We start from the raw sequence: 11,224 nt of genomic DNA on the forward strand, positions 1-11,224 counted from the left end.
CTCTCAAATGTAGGACCAAGAAGGTTCTAAGGCTGGTAAACTTCAGTACATTGTGCCCCTCTGAAATACAAGTATCACCAATCAGCTGTATTATGTCTAAGAGAACTAGACTATAGTCTCTGTGGAAAATTTAACTCTGGGAAGACTTGAATACTGATGAAACTCAACAAGTTAATAACAATAAAGTAATTCTGAGTTTTATTTTATGTCAGTAAGTACTCAGCTGTTCAAACTGTTTAAGCAATTCACTACTTTGAAAGAATCAGGCCCAGATAATCAACTGGTTGATTTGTAATTTGGAAGTAAGAAAGGATTCCTCTCTGTTAAGATGGTAGAGATAAAATTTTATGTCCATTCTAAAGGCAGTTAGACCAAGAGTAGTATAAAGAGACCAGCAAGAATCAGGGATCCAATATTTAGGAGAGTTAGTGGAAAGAAATCAGTTCCTATGTGAGGTGACTCCTTCCTCACCTTCTTTTCCTCCTTTTCTTTCTCCTTCCTCTTCTCTTCTTTCTTCTTCTTTTAATTTTAGTATATAGCTTTTGTAATATATATTCTTACTGATTAGTTATGTGCATAACAAATCAATAAGAAAAAGGCCTATCACATATTGGAAAGTTACATAAAAGACATGAACAGGCAGTGAAGTTCCTTCCTGGCTTCTTTTCAGGAAGAAAGGACTGTTGCTACACTATTGCACTAAATGGGGATGGGGAAGTATGTGCTATAAATCTACAAGGAATCCTTTGCCAATTGCTATATGTACTGTATCTGCATCTTATAATAAGGCCTCCTTTTTTCTTAAAGGCACCTGGGTTCTTTTCAACTTAAATTTTAAAGCCAACAAACACAAAAGAATAGCACTTCTTTTTTAATTAGCAATAATCGCGCCTCGGATAAACCTCATTGGCTACGACACTGCCACTGTGCAAAGCTGTATAGCACTTCTTTTTTAAAGATTTATTTATTTGAGAGAGAGGGGCAGAAGGAGAGGGAGAGAGAGAGAATCTCAAGCAGACTCCCCACCAATTGCGGAGCCCAACTCGGAACTCGATTCCAGGACCCTGAGATCACAACCTGAGTCAGACACAATCAAGAGTCAGACGCTCAACTGACTGAGCCACCCAGGTGTCCCCAAAAGAATAACTCTTAAGGCAGTTATATGGTGCTGTTTTCACATGAGTAGGTCAACTTGAGAAATACTCAAACCTCAAACCGAACTCCACATCATGCTGCTCAGAAAGATACAGCACAGCCTCAATAGACTTTTCAAGGTTGTGACAAGAACATGAACAAGAATCCCTTTGCCCCTCAAAAAAGGGAACATTTGAGGAATGGAAAATCAATTGTGACCATGAAATATATATACATATAGTTTTGGTTGTGATTTTTAATATTGGATAACCAACTTACCCAAAAGAAATGCAAATGAACTATCTTCACATTAAACTGCATAATCTTGTTCATAATTAAAGACATAAAAATTAAGATAATAACTTGATTCACACTTATTTTCTTAAAGACTACAGCACCTGCTTATGTACAGTATGTAAATATATTGAATGGAGAAGTCATAGTTCTCATTCAAAGGTGGTGAAGTCGAAATTATTTTAACTTCTTTTAATGGCAGCTTGTCATATCTATAAAAATATAAATGTATATTACTTTGACCTAGCAATTTCACTTCTAGGAATTTATCATGTATATCTTGCACATGTATGCAAGGACATTTCTACAAAGATATTTTCTGCAGCCCTGTTTTTGATAGCAAAAACTGGAAACTACCTTAAGGCCTTTTATTTACTTATGCTAAACCTATACCATGGAATATTATACAACCATTAAAAATAATACAGAGCAAGTCCATGTGTTTACATTAAAAAATCTCAAATATATTTCCAACTAGAAACATCAATTCCCAGAATAGTATTAAAATTTATGTGAATTTATGTTAAAATGAAAAATATATAGGTTATATGGGACAATTCTGGAATGATGCAGAGTAACTTAAGAGTGTTCTCCTGGGCAGGAAAGTGGGGCTAGAGAAGTACTTTTCACTGTATTAACTATACTGTTTGAATACTTACCATGAGTTTTATTTTTTCAATAAATCAAAAATCTAGTAAAAAGAGAGAGTACATGGCATTTTACAAATACTAATGTTGGACATCACATTGAAATGTCTTATAATCTAATTTTGTCGTATTTGTGAAGTTATTTTAAAATTGCATCAAAATTAATAGTGTTTATGCAAGGAAGATTTGACATCAATACTTTACCACTTCATCACTGATACTTTCTTACTCTATTAGTAGAATTGTTGATCATCACAATAGATGCAGAAAAGGCATGCATAATAATCAATATTTTACCCACATACACATGCCTATGTGTATTTGTGTATGTGTGTATTAAGAATAGCAGAGAACTTCACTGAACCTGCTTGCAAGTATCTACTAAAATTCAATGCAAACCATTGTACATAATTTTTAACTTTAGAAGCATTTTAAAAGGTGATGTCTGCTATCAGTGCTATTGCTCAAACTGTAATCATTTTGGAGGTCCTGGCCAATGTAATGTGATTTTTTTTCTTGCCTCATGGATTACTGCATTACTTGGATGTGATTTTTTTGGTGTTCAAGTATGTGGTATTTTTGACCTTTTTTGTTTTAGGTCTGTTGATTTCTTTTAACTTCATAGGACTGTGATGAGAGAAGAGGGTCTTGGAATATCGATTTTTTGCAATTTGTGGAAGCTTTATTTTTATGGCTTACTACATAGTTTCTTCTTGCTGAAATATCCCCTTTGTAATTTGTTTTTCAGTGAGAGACTGACTAAAATTTCTGTGTTCTTGATTTCTAAAAATGTCTTTAATTCACTCTAACTCTAGATGAGTGATAGTCTGGCTGGGTATATAACGAAATACAAGGTAGTTTTCCCAGAGCCATCTAAATATATTAATTATCTGACTTCTGTCACATATTTCTGTGAATAAGAAGTCTGCCATAAATCTGAGTGATGAAGATTCCTTATAGAAAATTTAGTCTTTTTCTGGAAAATTTAAAAAATTTTCTTTGCTGCAAAGAGTAGCAAATTTCATTATGATGTATAGAGATTTGGATTACACATGTGGTGGATTTTTTTTTTTTAACCTGAAGATTGATATCATTAGGTCTGGGAAAATCTCAGCTCTTAGATCTTCAGATATTACATCTTTGTGGTCTTTTCTTTTTTCTTTCTGGAATTAGGCAGGTATATATGCTCCTAAAATTGTTCTTCATGTCTCTTGATTACCCTCCTTCTCCCCCACCCCGTTAGTTTCTGAAAGATTCCATTAGTCTTGTCTTATAACTCATTAATTTGATTTTTAATTTTCTTTAAGCTAAGATTTAGCCTATAGGTTTTAAAATTTCCCTAGTGACTCTATTTTTTAATTCTAAAATTTCTAATTTTTTTTCCCTACCTGTTGTTTCATCATCACATACCATTCTTTCTTAACATCTTTTTTCTTTTTATCTCTTTGAGATATTTAAACCTAGTTCTCTTAACATTTTTTCAAATTACTTTATTAGCTTGATTTTCTGGGTTCAAATTCTCTCCTGTTGAAGGCAAGAAACGCTCTTACATATTTGTATGTGTGTTTGCTTTTACTCCAGCTGTGTATAATGTATGCTCTATGAAGGCATGATTTGTAACTATTTGTTTTTCATTGTTGTTTTCCTAGCACTGGCAGAGCGCCTGGCATATAGTAGATAGTTAATAAATATTTGTTGCTTCAGCAGTTCATGTACTTTTATTATTTATGAATCTTGTTTGTAAACTTATCCTATGTGGGTTTTTGATGGTCTGTATAATTGCTTTATGTTTGTTTCTGCCCTGGGCTTATAAAGTGCAGGGCTTGAACATGGTAGCTGTTTGGCTTAAAATTCTTGGCCTGTGTAGTGGCACATATCCATACCACATGGCCCTAACTTTGCATCTGTGCTGGGCTGTAGTCTGGTAGTTTATTCCTAACCCTTTCATAGGAAGAAGGCACAGATTTGGCTTCCAGGTTTATTCAGGTCTAGCCCATAACCTCTTAGCCTGTATTTGGCTCTATGTTCATGGGCTTCCTGACTAGATTTTCAGTTGCTTTTCCTTCTAAGTTATCTTTTTCTGCTTCATGGATATATACCTGTTCAATTTATAAATTTGTCTCCATATTTTATTTATTTATTTATTTTTAAAGATTTTATTTATTTGACAGAGAGGGCACAAGCAGAGGGAGAGAGAGGGAGAAGCAGGAAGAAGCAGTGCGATGTGTGACTCAATCCCAGGACCCTGGGATCATGACCCGGGCCAAAGGCAGCCACTTAACCAACTGAGCCACCCAGGCATCCCTGTCTCCATATTTTAAACAAAAATAAGCCATTATCTATCATTTCTGTATTTGGGGAATAGAAGAGATAATTTTCATATGTTTTACTCTCTACAGCTAGAAAAAAAATAAATATATGTATTTTTTGCCTGTAAAATCCAGAATTATTTATTAATCCCTTTATTTCAGCCCAAAAGGAATACAAATACTATTGTAGGTGTCCAATGGAGTTATAGCACATAAATTTGTAATATCTCCATGAAGCAGAACCAACCTGCTTAAATTCTAGGATTTGTATGTATCTGTGTAGTAAATAGGAGCAAAAACTGTGAACTTAAATATAGTTCATGAAAATGAAGTAATAGAAGCCTGAACCATGAACACCATTATACGGGAGGGTTTAGAAATCTTTACTTATAGACTATGGTCCTCAGTGGGAGGAAGTCACCTGCATGTGGATCTGCTTAAGATGTGGCACAATCTGGTGGTAAACAACACAGTGTGCACGCATTACTAGAAAAAGCTAGCCAACTTACAAAACAAAGACATTCTGTTTCCTATAATGGAATAACAACAACTCCTCTTACAGAATAGCGATTTAACAAGATTGATACCACAAATTATACTACTGCATCAAATCCTTAAACTTCAGAAGGTCAAGTAAGGCATTTATGATGGTCTGCTTTCACTTTCACCTTCTTAAACCCATATTTTCCCTGTCCCAGTTGTATATTTAGGGAGAAAATTAAAAATAGTCAAAAGAAGAGTTATATAATCACATTCAACATGATTCATGCATCTATAGGTATTCATAAAAATGCCAAATAAGGCATTGGGAGGAGAGTGGGCTTTCCTATAGCGTGAATGCCCCAGACTTTAATCAAGGTGTTATTTTTGCAGTCCTCATATGAGTTTCTTTGTACCATTTATCAGTGTCCACTTTCATGTCTCTTTTCAAACATCTAATTGGAATCTATCATTCTCTTAAGTTTACCAAACTTCATCTAGTTTCCAAATAAACATTTCTGAAATATTAATTTTTTTCTGGAACACTTTGAAGAACATTTAGAAAAAAATAACACTTTCTATTCTAGACCCTCTCATAAGCATACAGTATTCATAAAATGCTCTCACTGTCCTTAGCTATTTTCTTCAGTGATTTCCCATATGATTACTACGTTAATACACATGAATTTAACTCATATGATATGTGTCTATTTTGTCCTTCTGTACTTGTAGATAACAATTTTAGGGTTGTGCCTTATACTATTAAAGCATCTGAATAAATAGTAAAAATTAATTAACTGGATATTCTATTCTATCTACAGTGCTTATGCTTTATACGCTTATGCTTAGATGACTTATGTTTTTGCATTTAACCTGTAGATTTGATGTTCTATAGCTGCAGAGTTAACATAAGTTACCAAAGAGACCTGTTATCTTTCTTCATATATTCTTTTGTCACTGTAAAGTAACTTAATATACGAATAATTCAGACAGTACAGAATTACGAATACTTCAGACAGTACAGAATTACGAAAAATAATAAAAGTATAGCTTTGCTCTTCTGGTCCTACTTGTCTGAGGTAACCAAGTCTAAGAATTTAGTAATATACTCTGGAAATATTTAAATAGTACTTTTTCCATTCCTGTTATGGTTCTTAAAATTTGCCCCCATTTAATTTTATTGCATGTTAGTTTTCTTATATGATTTTGCTATTTCTTCATGGCCCTCTTTGGCAGCATAATCTAGTTTCAACTTTTATATCTTTCCAGTTGATATAAGAGTTGCTGGTATATTTTGCCAGATGTGGCATCTACCATTACCTTGTCAAAAATGATAGCACCATTGATTTTTCTTTTTATGTGTAGCATTAGCTAAAATACTAGATGATGAACTATAGTGACTTCTACCGTGAATGCTCTAGTAGAAGTTATTAGAGGCCCTTGCTTATAATACCTGCCACAAACAGGTAAATTATACTTTGATACTTTCCCCCTGAATAACATTTTAGGTTTAATGATCTTACCACAGTTCCAGTTGCACCAGAAGGGTCTATTAAATTACTGTACTTTTCTCTTAGAGAAATCAATACCTATTACCTGTAGGTTACACTTAAAAATATGGTACTGTTTGAATTACTATGAATATGTCTTGGTATCCTGTTTATTTATTTATTTATTTATTTATTTGATGTAGTGTTCCATGATTCAGTTTGTGTATAACACCCAGTGAAATTATTATTATAAGGAATCAATCTATGTCAGCTTATAAATAGGAGAAACTTACAGCTGAGAACCTGAATGAACAACAGGAGAGTCGGCAGTTCAACTTTTACATGTTTAACGAAGGATTATGGAATTGTCCCACAAGCATAAGCTAAATCATGAAAATTTCCGTTTTCCTTCTGTAGGACAGTTCCTGCTAACATTATCCTCTGAACAACAGCTCGTTTTCTTGTGCCAGAATTCTATTCCCTGAACTGCAGCTTGGCAGCAACTGGGTCTCAAATTTCAACCACATGTATTTCAAAAAATCAAAAGATCCTTATTTGGCACTTTAGTCACATATCTTTAAAAGCAGTGTTTGTGCGTCAGATTTAAAAATAATTGAAACCAGGGGGTTCAGAAAACCAAACGTTACTTCCAAGATGTTTCAACTTCAACTGATTCCAAAAACACTGAAAGCAACAGAATGGAAACGAGAATAGAAACTTCATGCAGACTGCAGCTTAGTATGCCGACAGAGCCAGCAGGAATGGGCTCAAAATGTGCACCCTACCCCCAAGCCAAGATGGGAATCCTTGTAATGCCTTGACCCTCTTTGTACGATAGCCTGCCTGAAAGCAGTCCTATGGGTTCTACAAGTCTATGGGTAAGTATGTGGGCCCATGAGATCATTTTCTCTGAGTCTGAATGAACTCATACCCAAAGATGGGAACATATGTAGCTGTTTTGGATTGGTTATCCAATATTAAAAATCACATTAAGAAGTATATGCATATATATTTCATGGTTAAAATCGACTTTCCATTCCTCAGATTTGCCTTTTTTTTTTTTTTTTTTGAATGATTCTTGCTTCATGTTCTTGTCACAACCTTGAAAAGTCCTTTAAGGCTGTGTGCATGTCAGCAGTATGGATTGGAGTTCTGTTTCAGTTTTGAGTATTTGTCAGCTTGACCTAATTATGTGAAAACAGTACTATATAATTGCCTTAAGATAGGTTCTTTTGTATTTGTTGCTTCAAGCTAAAAAGAGCCCAGATAGATGCCTTTAAAGAGAAAGAAGGACTTACTGTAAAATGCAGATAAAGGACATATAGAAGCGAGCAAGGGATTCCTTGTAGATATATGCACATGCTTCCCCATTTTGCGCAATAGAGTAGCAATAATCTCTCTGGTCTAAAAGAGCAATTACTATTCTCCCCCGGAAGAGAAGCTAAGAAGGAACTTCACTCTGACTATAGAGGAACTAGGATAATAGAGATGTTTACAAACAGTAAATAGAAAATTACTCCATTTTTATGTAAATGTGTTTAACTCTAATGTTACATATATAAACCTTCTTGTGTATAATTGAGGGGAATAAAATGAGTTATTTTAATCAGACCCCCTTTTATTTTAGACCACACTGCTCATCTAATAATTTTGTGGTTCTCCCAGATTCCATTCCTTCTGTGTTCCAAGCATTGTTCATATTGTGCAGATTCACCTTTACAGAGAACTCCTTTCACTGTTTCCTGATCAGAAAAAAACCCTCACTAAATCACCATTTTCTTTTATTCAATCAAGTCCAAGTACCTTAGCCTGGAAGTAAGCCTCCTTACAATTTTACAGTTGGCCTTCAGATCCCTTCTAGTCTTAAAGCACATCATCCCCTCACCTCTTCCTTGGCCTTCTTCATTTGTAGATTGGAAAAATCTCACTTTTTTTTTTTTTTTAGCAGAGCATATTGCAAAGAGAGCAGACTTCAGAGTTCAGTAAACCAAAACTGAAATTTTAACTTCATCACTTATCTCTGAAATCTTGGAAAACTCAGTTAGTATTTATATAGTATCTCTGTGCTCCCTATCTCTAGGGTGATTGTACTTCCAAAAGAGTAAATCCAAAGGAAATGTTTTTGAAAACTAAAATGTGATCTACCATTAATTTCCAGTGTATCAGAGTACTAATTACATTTTATTTTCATAGTTTTGTATTAGAAACTGGCACACTGCTTACACGTTTGATGAATCTTAGCCACAGATTATCACCGCAGACTTGGATAATTTACTTAATTTCTTTGTGACTCAGTTTTCTTATTTGTAAAATAGGAACAATAATAATAGTGCCCCCCTCAAATAGTTCTTGTGGGAATTTTAATTGAGTTAATTCTTATGAGAAGTTTAATCAAGAGTTAATATTTGAAAAAATGCCTAGAAGAGTACCTCCTGTGAAGGAAATGTTATATATGGGTTTGCTGAATACATAAGCACTGAATTAAACAAAGTTAAATAGGTTTCTTTATTTCAGGACTTATTAGCAAACATACATTGTTGTTTCCTAAGAGAGAATATGATAGAGTTTTTCAAAATTATTTCCTAAAGGAAAATTTCTTTTGATGAGTACCTTGGAAAATGCTGAATTTTATCAATAATTACTTATTTTTTCTTAATAAGTGGTTCATTTTTTTCCCACTGCCTATCTTCCCATTAGGGAATTATATGTACTTTAGCAAGCCCTGTTTAATTTTCATAGCACTGAAAATAACCTTTGAATTAATTTTTTTTTTGCAATTTGAGATTCAATTGAGATACAGCAGAATTGAGTAGAAAATGTAGAGTTCCACACCAAAGAGGTACATTAGTTATGATTGATGAACCTAGAAGGACACATCATTATCATTCAATGTCTATAGTTTACATGAGGGTTCACTCTTGGTTTTGTATATTCTGTGGATTTTTGACATTGTATAATGACATATAAGCACCCTGATAACATCATGTAGAATAGTTTAACTGCCCTAAAAATCTGTGATCTGCCTATTTATCTCTCCATCCCTACTATGTCCTGCAACCATTGAACTTTTTGTTGTTTCCATAGTTGTGACATTTCTAGAATGTCATATGGCTGGAATGATACAGTATACAACTTTCTCAAATTGCCTTCTTTCACGTATGCAACATAGTGTATGCATTTAAGTTTCCTCTATTTCTTTTCATGGTTTGATAGCTCATTTCCTTTTTGTACAGAGTATTATTCCATTATCTGGATATACTATAGTTTATTTTTTTAAGCCTTTAAATCCCAGTTAGTTAACATACAATGTAGTATTAATTTCAGGCATACAATATACTGATTCAACACTTCTATACATCATCTGGTGCTCATCATAACAAGTGCACTCCTTAATCCCCATCACCAATTTCACTCATTCCCCACCCACCCCTTCCCTCTAGTAACCATCAGTTTGTTCTCTATAGTTAAGAGTCTGTTTCTTGGTTTGTTTCTCCCTCTTTTTTCCCCCATTTGCTCATTTGTTTTGTTTCTTAAATTCCATATATGAGTGAAATTATATGGTATTTGTCTTTCTCTGACTGACATATTTCACTTGGCATACTCTCTAGCTCTATCCGTGTCCCTGCAAATGACAAGATTTCATTCTTTTTTATGGCTGAATAATATTCCATTGTGTATATATACCACATCTTCTTTATCCATTCATTAGTCAATGGACGCTGGGCTGTTTCCATAATTTGGCTATTGTAAATAATGCTAGTATAAACATAGGGGTGCATGTATCCCTTTGAATTAATATTTTTGTATTCTTTGGGTAAATACCTAGTAGTGCAATTCCTGGATTGTAGGGTAGTTCTATTTTAACTTTTTGAGGAACCTCCATACTGTTTTCAAGAATGGCTATACCAATTTGCATTCCCATCAACAGTGCAAGAGCGTTCCCCTTTCTCCACATCTTCACCAACACCTGTTGTTTCTTGTGTTGTTGATTGTGGCCATTCTGACAGGTGTGAGGTGATATCTCATTGTAGTTTTGATTTGTATTTCCCTGATTGGAGGGTGATGATGAACATCTTTTCACGTGTCTGTTGGCCATCTGTATGTCTTTGGAAAAATGTTTATTCATGTTTTTTGCCCATTTTTTAATCGTACTGTAGTTTAATTATTCATTTGCCTACTGAAGGAAATCTTGATTGCTTCCAAGTTTTGGCAATTAAGAATAAGGCTGCTATAAACATCCATGTGCATCTGTTTCAACATGGACATATTTTCAATTTATTTGGGTAAATACCAAGGAGCATGATTGCTGGATCATATGGTAAGAGTATGTTTAGGTTTGCCCAACTGTCTTCCAAAGTGGATGTACCATTCTGCATTCCTACCAACAATGAACGAGAGTTCCTGTTGTTCCACATCCTGTTCAGCATTTGGTGTTGTCAGTGTTTTGGATTTTGGCTCTTCTAATAAGTATGTAGGGGTATCTCATTGTTGTTTGAATTTGTAATTTCTAATGACAAGTGATGTTAAACATCTGTTCATATGCTTAAACACCTTTGCATTTAAATTTTGATTTTCCATCTGTATATCTTCTTTGGTGAGTTACCTGCTCAAGTCCTTGGCCAATTTTTCAGTTGGGTTGTTGATTTTCTTATTGTTGAATTTTAAGTGTTCTTTGTATATTTTAGATAACACTCCTTTATCAGGTATTTCTTTTGCAAATATTTTCTCCCAGTCTGTGTCTTGTCCTCTCATTCTCTTGTCAATGTATTTTATAGAGCAGAAGTTATTAATTTTAATGAATTCCAGCTTATCAATTATTTATTTCATTGATCGTAATTTTTGTATTGTATCTAAAAAGTCATTGCTATCC

The 11,224-nt window shown here is 34.0% G+C and overlaps 1 pseudogene; it reads right to left on the reverse strand.

The window, feature by feature from the left end:
* Window positions 1-807: 807 nt before the first annotated feature.
* LOC114208298 (U4 spliceosomal RNA) lies at window positions 808-936 on the reverse strand (annotated as a pseudogene).
* Window positions 937-11,224: the final 10,288 nt, after the last annotated feature.

This window comes from Eumetopias jubatus, unplaced genomic scaffold (assembly GCF_037043125.1).
Source record: "Eumetopias jubatus isolate StellerSeaLion01/CBP00866 unplaced genomic scaffold, mEumJub1_p1.0 scaffold_2, whole genome shotgun sequence".
Taxonomy (NCBI): Eukaryota; Metazoa; Chordata; class Mammalia; order Carnivora; family Otariidae; genus Eumetopias; species Eumetopias jubatus.